Source organism: Mus caroli, chromosome 15 (assembly GCF_900094665.2).
Source record: "Mus caroli chromosome 15, CAROLI_EIJ_v1.1, whole genome shotgun sequence".
Classification (NCBI taxonomy): Eukaryota; Metazoa; Chordata; class Mammalia; order Rodentia; family Muridae; genus Mus; species Mus caroli.
The window spans coordinates 8,938,610-8,954,256 of record NC_034584.1 but is presented as its reverse complement, the minus strand read 5'-3'; the positions used below and the strand labels follow the sequence as shown (position 1 = coordinate 8,954,256).

General features: G+C 46.2%; 1 protein-coding gene across 12 annotated transcripts in view; it reads left to right on the top strand.

Annotated features, from left to right (window-relative positions):
• The window catches only part of Pdzd2 (PDZ domain containing 2), a 380,223-nt gene that overhangs the window by 246,875 nt on the left and 117,701 nt on the right, over window positions 1–15,647 (top strand). The window contains exon 1 of one of the 12 annotated variants that reach the window (XM_029469416.1): window positions 804–1,148. The exons of the other annotated variants lie outside the window; for them this stretch is intronic. The gene's annotated coding sequence lies outside the window, so the exon portion shown is untranslated. Of the gene's footprint in view, window positions 1–803; window positions 1,149–15,647 lie in introns of those variants that run through there. 12 annotated transcript variants of the gene reach the window in all.

Here is a 15,647-nt window from a genome sequence, read left to right as displayed (position 1 = left end):
CTGCTCAGCAGAGCGAGGCAGGAAGTTGGAGCCAGCAATGGCCTGCCTCACGTCTTTTTTGTTGATAGTTAGTAACCCTCTGTGAAGATCTGAATGGAGAAGGGAAAGAAAACACTGCGGAACTTTGGCAGCCCGCCTGTCCTGTGCAAGTGGCTACTGGAGCCCAGTGGAGAGTGTTCACCTGGCCAGCTTACGATGCAGGTAGGAAGCAGGCGGGAGAGCCAGTCTGAGTCCTATCTCCTCCCTAGCCAGTGACTCCTAGCCTTGACTCCCAGTGGCTTTTTTTCTTTTTTTTAACTACTTGAGAAATGAACAAAAAACAACATGAGTAGCCTGAGCCTGAAAAATGCTGCTCAGGAAAGTGTTTCTGTTGCTACATTGTTACTAGTTTGATCCGTCTAAGGGTAACTTTAAAAAAAGTGAATCAGGTAAACCCGTGAAGCCGGTAAGTTAAAAACCAAGTTTTAAACTGGCAGATGATACGTAGCAGGCACTGTTTTAGAACAAATACTTGGAAGATAGTTGACCAGAAATTGATTTTTCAAGTTTAAAAACCCAGTTGTTACATTTTTATAGTTCAGAACCAAAGAGGGGCTTGCTAATTCCTTCTGGCGTTTGGCTCACAGCTGGGGAATATCCAGATATTGCCTGGGATCCAGAGCAGAACTCCAGTGTGTTGGTGTTTTCTCCGGGGAGGCAGTCTGCCTTTGCCTAGCCTCTAAGTCAAACAGAAATCAGTGAGAAGACACAGTGTGGATTCTGAACATTTGTCAGGGTGGGAGTAGATGGAGGGCTGGCAACTGTCACAATAATGTCCTTACCCCCAGAAAAAGGGAATGTTCTTTTGAGGTCAGTCTTGGCTGCACCGGCACAGGAAGAAAATTGAAACATTTGTGTCTCCGGTGGTTGTATCGAATCTCAGGACATCCTCTCTGTGGTGGGGTCATGGGTCTGGTGATACAGAGAAACAGAACAGAAACAGAGCCCAGCCCAGTCTGGTTTTCAGACCCATTTCTAGACCTTGCTTCTCCTTGTGTCCGGGCTGACCTGACATAGATCTTCCCCTCCAGTGAAGAAGCAGAATGCTGTGAAATTGAGCTGACCCAGGGGCGGGTAATGCACGGTTGACTGTGAGGTGAGCTTCGGAGGTAGGTAGAGAGAGAGCTGCAGCCTGGATTTGGGAAGTCTATGCTCGGAACTCTGAAAGCCCGTGAACCACACAGAGCTGTGTCTGAGAAGGCAGTCATGGGCTCTGCTTTGGGGGCTGCTCACTGGTGGGCTGTTGCCCATGGCCAGTAGTGGCCCATGTTTTAGTTTTGATTTTAGGCCCAAGGGAGCTGGGAAGCCACCCAGGCCACACCTTATCACTGTTCGGTTCCCGTGTCTCAGCATACCATAGCTAGCTTAAACAGAGAGAGAGAACAACACTTTGGAGGCTTTGAGGAAACCGCTGGCTCCTACCTTCCTGCTGTAGCCTCGCTCTGCAGAGCCTGGGTTTGTCTCCCACCCTCCCTTCAGACTGCTCCTGGCCTAGGTTCTGTGTGTAGGATGGCTTAAGCTGAGCTGAGGAGCCGGCCTTTTCACAGGGCCCATTATAGAAGCAGTTGGGTCAACAAATTATGGCCCAAGGGCCAAGTCCAGCCTGTTCTAGCCTGTTTTTTTTTTTTTTTTTTATATAGCCTGGGAGCTAAGGATGTGTTTCTACATTTTAAAGAGTTGGAGAAACAAAGATGGAGACTTAATGGCTCACAACGGGGATTTACCCCCTGCCCCGCTTCGTATTAAGTCTGTCTTTTAAGAATGCTGTCTCTATGTATTCTTGTGTGTACAGCTGATCGGCACAGCTCATCGTGTGTCCAATAGCCTAGGTTGTGGTTTTGAAAGCTGTGTCTTGGTCTGTGTTCAGTGGCACCGCTGCCTCTGAAAGTGTTGGGTTGTAGGTTCAGGGGTCAGTCAGGCCGGTGAAGATGTGTAACAGGTCTCATCAGTGGCAAAGCAGGTCAGTGGAGTATGTGGCAAAGATTGGTTTTTCAGCTCCCCCTGGTCTGTGAGCCACACGTTGACTGGACTGTGCAATCGCTCCTTCCACCAAGTCAATGCTGGCCAGACTTCTGCCGTCTCAGTATTTGACATTGCCACTTCCAAAACAAAAGATGCTTCCCATAATAATAATCTGTGTCTATATGTACACACTATGTGGAAGAAGTTAGCTGAATGTGCTTACTCATTTAGAACAAGGTTTCCTTATGAATCCCTACAAGCACTTGGTGAGAGCCTGCCAGCCTTCCCATGAACACCCGGGTCTCGACGTCACACAGGGTCTCATTGTTACTGTCTTGTCTAGGAAGGGAAAAGGAAAATCTGGTGACCTTGCTAATGTTCCACTTGTGTCAAAACTGCAGGCCTGGATCCAGAGCTGGCCTCTGTAAGGAGCTTGTTGTCCACTGCAGACACACAGGAAATCTTTCATAAGGAGTGCTGGGTTTGAGAAGGAAACTGAAAAGCCTGGAATTAAGCTTTTTTTTTTTTTCCCACCAGGACATTTCAATCATTCATCCTCCTCCAGTATTTGAAGACTGATTGTCAGTAAAGACTGTTGGGGGTGGAGCTTAGCTTGACGGATGAAAACAAGTGAGGGAGGGGTGAAAATATGAACTGTCCAGTCCCTCATGGGAGGTAACGCCTAGGAAGGAGATGGCATCTGTAACCCTTGAGGAGCTGGGTTGGTGGAGCCACAAGGGGTGGGTCGTTAATCTGCCCTGGTAGCTGCAGAGCCTCGCCTGTGTTTAGCAAAGGGCTTGGCTCTGAAGCTACAGATTAAGCAACCTGCCATTCCTGTATGCACGGAATTTCAGACCTTCAGAGACCTATTTTGCATAACTGTTGCAATCCTACTAGAAGCCAGCCCCATGGGAGGGGGTTGGAGGAGCTTGCCCAGAAAGGCTAGAGCTGTGTCCTGGGGCAAGAGGAAGGGTCAGCTCCTGATCCCAGGGGGCTTCCTTTGTGTGACACCATGGGTCAGAGCTTTGGTCTGCATGGTGTCTCAGGATCAGAAGGGGCCTATTCAACTCACATCTAAAGACACAGATGCAGATTGGTCCTAGGAGCCTTGAGCAGCTTCATTGAGCCAACCTGTTTATGCAGACTTCACAGCATTAAATGCTTGGCTAGGGCACCTGTCCCCTCTCCTTGGCTATTTAAACAGGGCCGAAATCTAACATCTATTTCATTTTTCTTTCCCTTTTTTTTTCTGACAATGAGATACACACACATATCCATTATATATATGTGTGTTTTTTTATATATATATATATATATATACATATATATACATATACACATATATATGTGTATATATACATATATTCACACATACATACATATATATACACGTGTATGTATGTATATATGTGTGTATATATATACATGTTATATATATATATATATATATATATATATATATATATATATGTTACGCTGCCTAGTCTTATGTCAACTTGACACACAAGCTAGAGCTATCTGAAAGAAGGGAAGCTTACTGGGAAAAGACCTCTATACCCCCCTCCCTCCCTCTCCCACCCCTGCACTGTTATAAGAAATTCTTCATTAATTGGTTTGGCTGATTGTTTTGTTGTTTGTTTCTGAGACAGAGTGTACTGTAGCTCAGGGCTAGCCTCAAACTTCCACTGTAGCTGAGGATAGACTTGAACTCCTGGTTCTTCTGGCTCTACATCCCAAGTGCTAGGGTTACACGAGTGTACCAGCACCACACTTGCCTTTAAAATGATATTCTGAATGAGTTTGCTAGGGTGGCAGTCATTAAACATCACATCTTCAATGAGAGTCGAGTCCGTCATTTTAAACTCTTAAGAGGAGAAATAAGGGGCTGGTGAGATGGCTCAGTGGGTAAGAGCACCCGACTGCTCTTCCGAAGGTCCAGAGTTCAAATCCCAGCAACCACATGGTGGCTCACAACCATCTGTAATGAGATCTGACTCCCTCTTCCGGTGTGTCTGAAGACAGCTACTGTGTACTTACATATAATAAATAAATAAATCTTTAAAAAAAAAAAAGAGGAGAAATAAGTCAGATCTGGTGACTCATATCTGTAACTCCAGCACCTGGGGACCTGAGGCAGGAGGATTTTCATGGGTTCAAAGCCATTGTGAGCTACAGGAACACAGAATTCCAGAATAGTCTGAGCTACAGAATGAGACACTATCTCAGCTCCACCCCACCACCGCCCTCCCATACACACAGCCTTTGAGTGACATACATCTGTTGCCACTGGGACTCCCAAAGAGGAGGGGAGTGTGTTATCAATTTTAGTTCTTTCTGCATATGGGCTCTTCATCCATTCCAGAAGCAACCTCTAAGTCATGCTAAAGTCTGAGAAGTCCCAAAGTCAAGGTACCATGCCTTGTAAATAGTCACCTTTCTAAGTCATTGACAGTGGCTATCCCAGTGCTTAATTGCTATGGCATGACTATGATAGGTTCCTGTTATATACAGGCTGACTCTCCAGCCACTTCCAACTCCAACTTTTACTAGCATTTATATTATAAAGTTCCTCTAGAGAAAGAACCAAGAATGGGTGTAATTTTAAAAGTAAATTTATGAGATGGGCTCACAGGATCATCCATGATTGCCATCTGCAGCAGAGAGCCAGGGAAGCTCCAGACAAAGCACAGAGTTCAATGACCCAGCCCCAGAGCCCCAAAGTGCTGCTGTGTAAGCCCACATCCAAAGGCTAGGATCTAGAATCTGATTCCATGGCAACGGCAGCAGAAAGAGCATAGTTGCTCTGGAAGAGAGGCGCGAGCAAGTGTCCTTTTGCTGTATACCACCTCCGCCACCACACCCCCACCTCTGTCATTGGGGTGAAGGGGTGTACCCAAATCCAAGATGTCCTTTTCACTCATTTGCTGAACCCCCTCCCCCCATCAGTCTTCCCTGGAAAAACCCACACAGACACTTTGGCAGCCACATGCTTTACTGATTCCCGAGGTAACCCTCAAACCAACTGGGATGACCCAAGTTAACCACTCCAGGCTATTAGCCCTGGAACCCTGATCAGGAGTGACCTAGAAAATGATTTTGCAATGTCAGGTGAGCAGACTTGTGTGTGTGTGTGTGTGTTTGTGATGAGATGAGATAAGATACAGGCTTTTGCATAGTACTCCCATGGACCTGGATCAGGGCTGTTAGTGCATGTAAAAATTGTTCCATAAGGCTGTGTTCAATTTGTAGTTCTTTCTTCTCTTTAAGCATACTGCTCAAGCACTCCCGCGCTGAGCTTCTTCTAAGAGAAGAGTGTCTTTCTGTAGCCATGGCTCGCATATCATATGGCAGAAGGCGCCTTGAGGGGGAAGCGCTTAATCCCCCTTTGCTTTGATGGCACTTGGGGTGCAGGGAAAATGGCCCCCGGAGCAGTTTTAGATGCTGTGAGTATATGGTTTTGAAATGCAGAGACAAATTGATTTGGCTTTTCCTGATAATGAATCTTATTTTGAGAGGCACAGTAGACATGGCTGGAGGGAGTGTCATGTTCTCTTGGTGAGAAAACCACCCAGAAAAGATGCTTATGGTCTAAGAGACTGGGAGCCTGTCCCAGGAGCGACAGTCAGGAGCTCAGTGGCAGCCATTGCTCTAAAGTGACTTTTGTTTGAAAGTGGCTATGCCGTGGGGAACTGCACCGTCCCTTTGAAGTGGAATTATTTGGGTTGTTCTGGGCAGTGGTGTTCTCAGTGCAGCTTGACATCCCTGCTCAGAAGTGTTAGAAGCCAACTGAAGAGTTGAATCCTCGGTGCTCATTAACACATAAGTTGCTTATCTGTATTAGGCTCCTGAAAAGGAAGCCAGGTGACCTAAGCCTACAGGGTAAAGGCAGCAGCTATCAGAGGGAATGATTGAATGGGCCAATAGATGGATGTCTTCGTTAGGGCTCTCTTGCTTTGAAGAGGCACATGGCCACAGCAACTCTTATAAGGAACTGTTTAATTAGGACTGGATGGCAGGAAGCATGGTGATCATGGTGGCACACAGACGGACGTGGCACTGGAGGAGGAGCTAAGAGCTCTACATCGAGATGGGCAGGCAGGGGAGAGGGAGAGGGGAGGGGAGAGACAGAGACAGAGACAGACAGACACTGCCCCTGGCTTGAGCATCTGAGACCTCAAAGCCCACACCCCAAGTGACACACATCCTTCAACAAAGCCACACCTACTCCAGCAAGGCCATACCTCCTAATAGTGCCGCTCCAAATGAACCTATGGGAGCCATTTGTATTCAGGTTACCACAATGGGATTGATCAGTGAATGAGAGGATAGATGCCAGTGGTGGTGGCATCTGCTTCTTTCATTTGGTGGAAGATCCTGAAGCATCTACATTCATTCACTTACATCCCAAGTGTTGCCCTCCTTCCTGGTCACCCCCCTCATAAAGTTCCTTCACACACCCCCTTGGCCTCTGAGAGTGCAGCTCCCACCATCCCCTCACCCTGGTGCATCCTGTGCCTACTCTTGCAGAGCCATGTAGCATCCTTCTTTAACTTAGATTCTATGAAAAGATTCAGGGGAGCAGGGGTTGGGAAGTGCCATCCACCTAGAAGGGGACTGTTTAATGTTTATTGTCACCAAAATATAGCTCAAATGTAGTGTTTCCTGAGGCAGAGGCACATAGATCTCTGAGTCTGTAGCTAGCCTCTATATTTGTGTGTGTGTGTTGCTTCTGCTTCTGGTAGATGTAGGCAGAATAGTACAGTAGCTTCAGGAGTAGCAAAGGAGTCATACCCTTGCCACCAACTGTAAGACCTGGTTAGTGTCACTGGAGGACCTTGAAGAAATGGAGGTTTGCTTAGTAAGTCCTGGGTGGGGCTGGACATTCTGCTTTTGTGACAAGTACACAGTAGACTGGCTATGGCCTACAGCAGTCCAAATGAAGGCCTGATTTCCTCAAACTCACTTCCCATAACTTTAGTATACATCCGTGTGGTTAATAGCTTACCTGCTATAATTCTTGGCTACAAGCAGAAATATCCCAGCACGGGAAATACAGGAGGAAGCCCAGCAGCCGTCTTCACCTACTTCAGAGGCATATGTTGCCTCATTTAGAGCCCAGAGCCATGGCCAGCTTGAGACACTAACAGGGTGGCGGCGCAGAGTTTGTAAGGTGTGCACCCATGTGTGCCCACGTGACTGACGAAGCCTCCATTCCTTGCTACAGCTGCACCCTCAGAGGGTCGATTCCTGAGCTTTTCCGGGCAAGTGTGCATCACATGAGCCTTGAACCACGAAGCAGCGCCTTTCTGGAGCTGATTACCTCCACCCACACACATGGAAGAAGGAAGTGTCACCACTAAATCTGCTGCCTGTGTGCTGGCTAGATGCTCTGCATTGAGGAGCGTGGTGAATGGCTTCTTTCCCTAGGGGCATTCGATTAAGCTTATCATTAGATGATACAATTGTATATCTCTGTAGGATGTTTATAGATATTTAAAGATAAAGTCATTTGGTGGCAGGGGCTGGGTTGAACTTCCACAACCCAAGCAGATCTCTCTATTGATATTACCCCTTCCTTCCATGTGGATTGCTCTCCTGGGTGGGATCTGTTTTTTCCTGGGTACCCATATTTGCTCAGTTGCTTACTTATTCATTCACTGAGGATTGTTTCTGAGGAGAGGAATTGGGGAGATGGGACCATTACAGTGTGATCCTTCCCGTTCAACCTTTCTACTCTGGGACAATCCCACACACCCCTAAGACACCCCGCCATTTTGAAAACCTAGGAAGCCCCGTTACCGAGCAGATTCTCCCTGATATGTGTGTGGTTTTGTTGTCGTGTGCCACATAACCATATTCCAGTCAATGACTGACCACACATATGATGGGGCCTCTTAAAATCATATGGCCCAGTGACATCACAGCCACCTTACTTTGAGTAAGCGCTATGATGACGTCTGCCCAAAGGCAATGTCATGAAATGATGTATTACTTAGGACAAAGGCATGTTGGGTAGTTCTTTTTTTTAATATTTATTTATTTATTTTTGTGGCTATATGTATAAGGGCACATGTGTGAAGGTGAGAGGTCAAAGGTCAGGAAAGCTCATGCCTTCTCTTCTTCCTCCAAGTGGGTTCTGGGGATCAGATCAAACACAGCAACCGGCTTGGAGAAGCAGGTTTTACTCTTTGAACCCTCTCACTGGCCCTCTGTTCTTGATTGTACAGATCTCTTCAGGGCTAGCTCGCAGTTGTGTTGCTTGTTCCCAAGAACTGTCCTGAGTGTGGGTGCCCTCAATGGGCAGTTCACAAAATAGTTTGCTGGCTCTATGGGTCTGGGTGAGCCTAGAGCCCTGGGTGCGCAGAGGAGTTCTGCATGAGGCCGTTAGTTACAGAATGTCTTTGTGGTACTGCCTACTTGTCCCCAATGAGTAATGGGTTCAGCGGAGATCTCATGTTTTAACTATACGTATCTGTTATGCTTGAACATTTTACATGATGAAGATGTATTGTTGTACAAAGCAATGTCTCTGTTTTCTTCAAATAAGGCTTGTCAGATTATTTGTTTAATTAGCCAAATTTGGAAACTATTCCTGTACACTCATTAGCCCAGATCCTGATCCCTGCTTTTATGGATGAGAAAACTGGGGCTTTGAGAATAAACTGCCTGGCTGTCAGAAAGAGACTGGAGACCAACGGGTTAATATGTGAAGAGCTTGCTCCTTGGCTCATCTTCTAGGCCTTGGGCATTTTATTTCTGGGGTATTGTAGTAGAATTGTGAAGGTCAAATGCCCACACATGGGTTGCTGGAATACATTCAACCTCAGCTTACCCCCCATCCTAGACTCAAACTCTTGTGACATTAACAACCCCGATGCTTCCAGGGCCAGCAGGCTGTGACAATTGGAATACATTCCCTTGGGTTCTTATTTGATTGCCTTACTCTTTAGTACCTACCTTGCTCAACTGAGAAGGGGAGGGATCCATAGATCTGTACGACCTCCCATAAAAGAGAATGTGAAAGTCAAATGCGGCTACCAGAAGGGCTTTGGGGAGATATGCGCTAAACCCTTAGTCATTGTTAGGTAGTCTTGGCAGCAGCAGGGTTGCTGTTATCCCCAGACACTTACCCTGTGTTTTAGCTAGGGGTTTTCATTACTACAATTAAAACACTTTGAACAAAAGCAACTTGGAAGAGGAAAGGGCTTATTTGGTTTATTCTGCAACATCACAGAAAGTTAGGAAAGAACTCCAGACAGGAACCTAGAGGCAGGAACTGAAGCAGAAGCCATGGAGGAACACAGCTTTCTGGCTTGCTCCCAGAGGCTTGCTCAGCCTTCTACTACCCAGGACCACGGCCTCCAGGGATTGCACTGCACCCTAGGGGCTCAGTCCTCCCACATCAGTCATTAGCCCAGAAAATTTCCTACAGACATGCCTACAGGCCAATTGTATAGAGACATTTTCTCTTTTTTTTTTTTTTTTTTTTTTTTTTTGGTTTTTCGAGACAGGGTTTCTCTGTGTAGTCGTGGCTGTCCTGGAACTCATTCTGTAGCCCAGGCTGGCCTCGAACTCAGAAATCCGCCTGCCTCTGCCTCCCGAGTGCTGGGATTAAAGGCGTGCGCCACCACGCCCGGCCCCGAGACATTTTCTCAATTGATGTTCCTCTTCCCAAATAACTTGTGTCAAGTTAACAAATGCAAAATGAAGCAAAACCTAACCAGGGCACCCTCTCTGCTCAGTGGCTCTGTATCAGTGGTTCTCAACCTGGGGGTTGCAACCCTTTGGCCCTTGCCCAGGAATCTCGCATTAGGTATCCTGCATATCAAATAGTTATATTATGATTCACAAAAGTAGCAAAGTTAAGAGTTAGGAGGTCGCGGTGGCGCACGCCTTTAATCCCAGCACTCGGGAGGCAGAGGCAGGTGGATTTCTGAGTTCGAGGCCAGCCTGGTCTACAGAGTGAGTTCCAGGACAGCCAGGGCTACACAGAGAAACCCTGTCTCAAAAACCAAAATAAATAAATAAATAAATAAACAAACAAATAAATAAATAAATAAAATAAGAGTTAGGAGGTAGCAAGGAAATTAGTTTTAGGGTTGGTGAATCACCACACCATGAGGAAATGTATTAAAGGGACCCAGCATTAGGAAGGTTGAGAGCCACTGCCTTATATGGACCCTCTATATGCAGAAGCAACACTTTCGTAGGACTAACAGCCTACTGGGGGCAGGGAGAAAGAATCGGGATTTCTCATTTCCTGACTAGGGTGATTCTGTCAGCCAATGATGAATCATTTCACACTCTCGGCTCTTTTTGCAATCACTTTTCCACTGCGCTCTAGAGCAGATCCTGCAGGTGAGCAAGTATATACAAGTCCCAGGATGTTGTTCTGTATCCAGAAGGCAGTGGCTGCCTTCCTCCCACCTCTTTTGTTGTCCTGGGTGGCAAAAAGCTTCAAGATCTAGCCTTTTTGAATGACAGAGGTTTGGACTGTGTGTTCCAAGTCTGATTTGAAACCAGACAGCTTTTAATATCTGTGAAAATCTGCTGCAGATGTTCAACAAGCAGATTCCCCCTAAAATAAAGCTTTATTCATCTTCCCAGGAAATGGTTCTGCACGGCCAAGAAGAGATACTTGGGTAGATACTTGGGATACATGGTGATTAGTCTCAGTGTTGGGCAGCCACTACATGTCTCCTCCGAGCTGCACGGGTTTAGGGAAAGAAGGCACAAAGAGAAAATATAGATAAAATATAAAGAATTCATCCATACTAGAATATGTGAATTTACCATATGATAATTGATGTGTTTGTATAAAAAGATAAAGAAAGAGGAGATATTAAGTTCTATGGGGATGTGGTAAGGTGTGGGGGAAGAGGATGTCTCAGCGGGCCCATGCCAAGGCATCCCTTCCCCCTGAGGGACCAGCCACATGATGGTATAGTATAGAATAGAATTTATTCAGGGCACGGGGAGGGGAGTTAAGATAGTAGAGGCAGAGAAAGGGGGAGAGGGGAGAGGGAAGAGAGAGGAGAGAGAAGTAGAGATTGGCCATGAACATGTGGAGAGAGGGGGAAGGGAGGGGGAAAGGGCGAGGGGACAGAGTGGGGAACAAGAGAACAAGAGAGGGAGGAGGGGGCAAGCAGCCCCTTTTATAGCCAGGCCTTCCTGGCTGTTGCCAGGTAACTGTGGGGAGGAGCTTAGACAGAATGATAACGATAATGGTTGCATGTGCTTTCATAGCAAAGGTCACCTGATGCTATGCAGGGCTGTAGGCTGGGGGGAAAATTTGTGTGAGGGGGGGCAGTTCTGAGTTGGACTTTGATTCCTAAGCAGGTGTATATGGGCAGTGTAAAAGTGTGGAGACACAAGAATAGGGGGCTTCGTGAGTTCTATGAGCCTCAGCTCTGAGGAGAAGCCCCCCTCCCCGTCCTGACATGCCAGCACTCACAGGTTGGCCAGGGGTGGCCTAAAGGGGGAAAGGAGGAGACTGAAAAGGCTTTAGCAGAACCGAACAAAAGATTTTATTGAAACATTAACACGGGAGCCTTGTGCTCAGTGGTTTCAGTCATTTCCAGTGACTTTAAGCCTGTTTACCCCTGCTGGGCTGCAGTAACACCTCCTGTGGTAGAATTACCTAGAGACTTGATGAGGGAGAAGAGCTTGTTCCAGCTGCTTTGTTCGTTAGTTCAAAGATAACCTTACTTTCTTCTTTATTATCATTGTGTGTGTGTGTGTGTACATGCATATATGTGTGTGGGACACATGCTTGTGTATGGAGCCACAAGGTTTTCTTGTTTTGTTTTGTTTTTGCTTTTTCAAGATAGGCTTTCTCTGTGTAGCCCTGACTGTCCTGAAACTCACTATGTAGACCAGGCTGGCCTCAAACTCAGAAATCTGCCTGCCTCTGCCTCCCAAGTGCTTGGATTAAAGGTGTGTGCCACCACTGCCCAGCTGAGCCCCAAGGTTAATATCAGGAGCCATCATCCCCTATAGCTCTTCCATCTTATTGAGGCAGACTCTCTCAATCAAACCCAGAGCATACTGATACAGGTAGTCCTACCGGCCAGCTTGCTCTGGGGAACCCCCTGTGTACTGGTTATTTCTCTATTGCTGTTATGAAACACCATTGCCGAGGCAATTTACAAACGAGTTTATTTGGGCTAACAGCCCCAGGGGGTTAGAGTTCATGCTGGTGAAGTCAAGGTTCCGCAACAGGAGCAAGAAGCTGGTGGTTTACAAGCTGAACTTCAAGCAGGCTGGGAATGAACAGTTTAAGCTTGAAAACCTCAAAGCCTGCCCCCAGTGACATACTTCCTCCAACAAGGCCACACCCCCTAAACATCCTCAAACCTCAGTAACCATGAGGGACCAAGTGTTCCAAAGCCTGACGCTGGGGGAGGGAGGCAGGTTCACCCAGGTGTGCTATATCCAAACTGAGGCTCTTGTGCTCATACAAGCTTGTTAAACACTCAGCCATTTCCCTAACTTACACATTTTTAAAAATTACAAAAGATTAACAACTAAAGCACACTAAGAGGAACCAATCCAGGGGACGTGACCGATTGATGGTTCCCCCTCACATGTAACAGAAGGGACAATGTAAAACACCAGGTCGGAGCACAGCAGCTTTGAGGTTACAAGCATCAAGCAGTTCGCCAAAAATTAATGCTAACTATTACAGATTGGCAGGATTTTATAAGCCCACAGAAGGCAATGGAAGTGTAGCGATCGTGGCTTATGGGGCAAAAAGCAAGGAAGATTTGGTGGCCGAAGACCATGTTTGAGGTCATGACTGTTAACACTAACTAGTACAGATAGAATAATGCATTTGGGATTCATCTGCACAGTTTTGTGTATCAAAAGTTTGTTCCTTTGTACTGCCGAATTGCATTTCTTGATGCTTGTAACCTCAAAGCTGCTGTGCTCCGACCTGGTGTTTTATATGTGTATATATGTGCCACAGATGGTTGGTCCATTGCTTCAATTTTGAATTATAGGTTTTATTTCTGTCTCTTGACTACATTTTGAACCAAGTTACATCTCCTTGGTTTTTGTTGGTTTTTTGGAAAGAAAAATCTAGTCAGCATCTTTAAAGGAAATCAGCCATTTTTCTAACATCCATGCCCCTTTACTAAGTTGTAATTATTATAGGTACAGAGGTGCCAGGGCTTAACGTTTCTTTAAATGGTCTTCAGTGTAAAGATGGATGTGCCCCATTGAAAGTCTGTGGTAATGATTTTGAGACATCGATGCCCATGGTTATTTGTATCATGAGTGCAGCACTCGGAAATTCAGGTTCGAGTGGAGGGAGGGGTATCATGAAAGAGAGTGATGAGAAATAATTATGTGATGCAAATGTCTGGATTCAGACCCTTTGATTACAGAAAACCTCAGATTCCACGACGTCAGTTGCAGGCTTGTGGGATGCTGCTCAGAGCCTGGAGATCCATTCTAAACACTCGGTGATCAATTCACTGTGGAAAGCCTTACTTTACTATAATGTTCATTAAAGAACAGTTGTTTGTGATATACATTCCTCACCATAGTTCTTGCAGCTGGTGCATGGACTCTGTAGGCATCTTTTTAAACTTTATTATTCTGGTTCTCTTACTCCCTCTGTGCACGTGTGTGGGGGTGGGTGGGTATGTCCCCAGGTTCCACAGCATGCATTTGGAGGTGGGGGGGGTTAGAGAATAACTTTCAGGAGTTAGCTCTTTCTTACCATTATAGGTCCCAGGGACCAGTACCAGGCTGTCAGTTCTGCACAGCATAGCTTTTCCCTGCTGAACCATCCCACTGGCTCAAAATTCTTTTAAGAATACCAGATTGTATTATATTACTTTGTTACCCATAAATAAGTGGCATCTCATCAGAATATTTTAATTGGTTTTAAACTCACAACAAAAAACATCTGAAAAGAATCATTTGGGGACTTGCTCAAGCTAACATTCATCTGGAAGGGGAGGAGAGTGAGCGAAGAGCTCAGAAATTTTTTGCAAACTAAAAGCAGGGCAGGGTGTGTTCTCACCAGTCTGCGAGTTGTGCTTTAAAGCTCTAGTAATTAAGATAGCGTGGTGCATGACTCAACGAACAGACCCACGGAACAGGGAAGCGAGTCAAGACAGTCCTGTGTATAGCAAGAAAGTTTCACATATGGAAATTTCACGTTTTGAAACGGGTCTCAATGACGGGGTAATGAGTAAGCGTTACTGAAATAATTAGCTGTAAAACTCTGTGGGGTGGGAGTACAAAGTTCAATACTATCTTATAGCCTACGGAGAGACTCCAGATGGGATGAACACTGAAGCAGTCTGCAAAAGTGGTAGTAAGAGATAGGTGTGTATTTTATTTCCTGGGGCTGGGCAGTCTGAAGGGGGACTCGAGGTACAGGAAGCAGGAGAGAGGCAGACACTGTAGGCTGTAAAGACATAGCAGTGACCGCGTCAGATCGGGATGGTTTGGGGTGATGGGACTTGGTATACTTACCCTGCGTGTGAACGTGTTTATAAGAGCGTTTCCCAGGATGTAGGGTTTTTCCAATGTGCTCACCATGCTATGGTAAACACACACATAAATTATAGCAGTCACAATTATTTTTAAAACCCTGTTTCTCATGGTGATTTGCATTTGGAAACCCAAACTGTAACCCCATATCTAAATGTTTTTGTGAGATTCTCTTGATGTTTCGAAAAGCGCTGCCTCTTTATTGTTGCAGATACTCTTGAGTTTGTTTTCCCGTCGTTTCTGATCACTGCTCAGTGCAGAAGGCAAAGGAGTCCGTTCTGGTTTGAGATGACAAGTGACCATTAACTTGCAGAATGTCTCAGAAGCACACTATATTCTGGGGAGAATGTGGCACACAACACAGACTCGAGGCTGCCAGAGGTCCAAGAGCCCTCCTTGAGGGATCCTCTACCTGAATTATCATGAGTAAAACCTGCTTGCAGCTATCTGGGGAGGATCCAGCAACAGGGCCAGGCACCAGGTATGCCAGAGAGGTACCTTCTCCACAGGAGTCAGGGGAAGGTAGACACAGGAGCCCAACAGTGCTGTACTGACCCATGTGGAGACTCTTGCTGAGCTAGCGCTCCTGCATGGGATGGGTTCACAGAGAGTCCTACAGGATGCCACCTCACAGGGACAACTTGCTTGGTGGGTACCTGGATTTTCCGGGCACTACCACGGAGTTGCCGCTCTCCACCATGTGGTCCAGGGCCCTGCGGCTGGTCCCCAGCTGCCCAGCATCCCATACACTCCATATGAACTCTCAATCCTTTCTTTCCTGGGTAAGGATTTTTATTATTTTTAGTATCTGCCTCATCTCCATGTGTGTAGCAGTAGGCCGGGATGAAGTCATTGCCAACTGTTTTTAAGTGATGCAACGTTATATCTCGCTCTTTATGTCTAACTAATACCTCATTGTCATGGTTGCCCCATTCAGATGAAGAAACTAAGGCAGGAGAGAAACAAAACTTGTGTGCATTTGTTTATGTTGTCTTCCCCCCCCCCCCCCCAAGATTTATTTATTTTTATTTACATGAGTATACTGTAGCTGTCTTCAGACACACCAGAAGAGGGCATCAGATCCTATTACAGATGGTTGTGAGCCACCATGTGGTTGCTGGGAATTGAACTCAGGA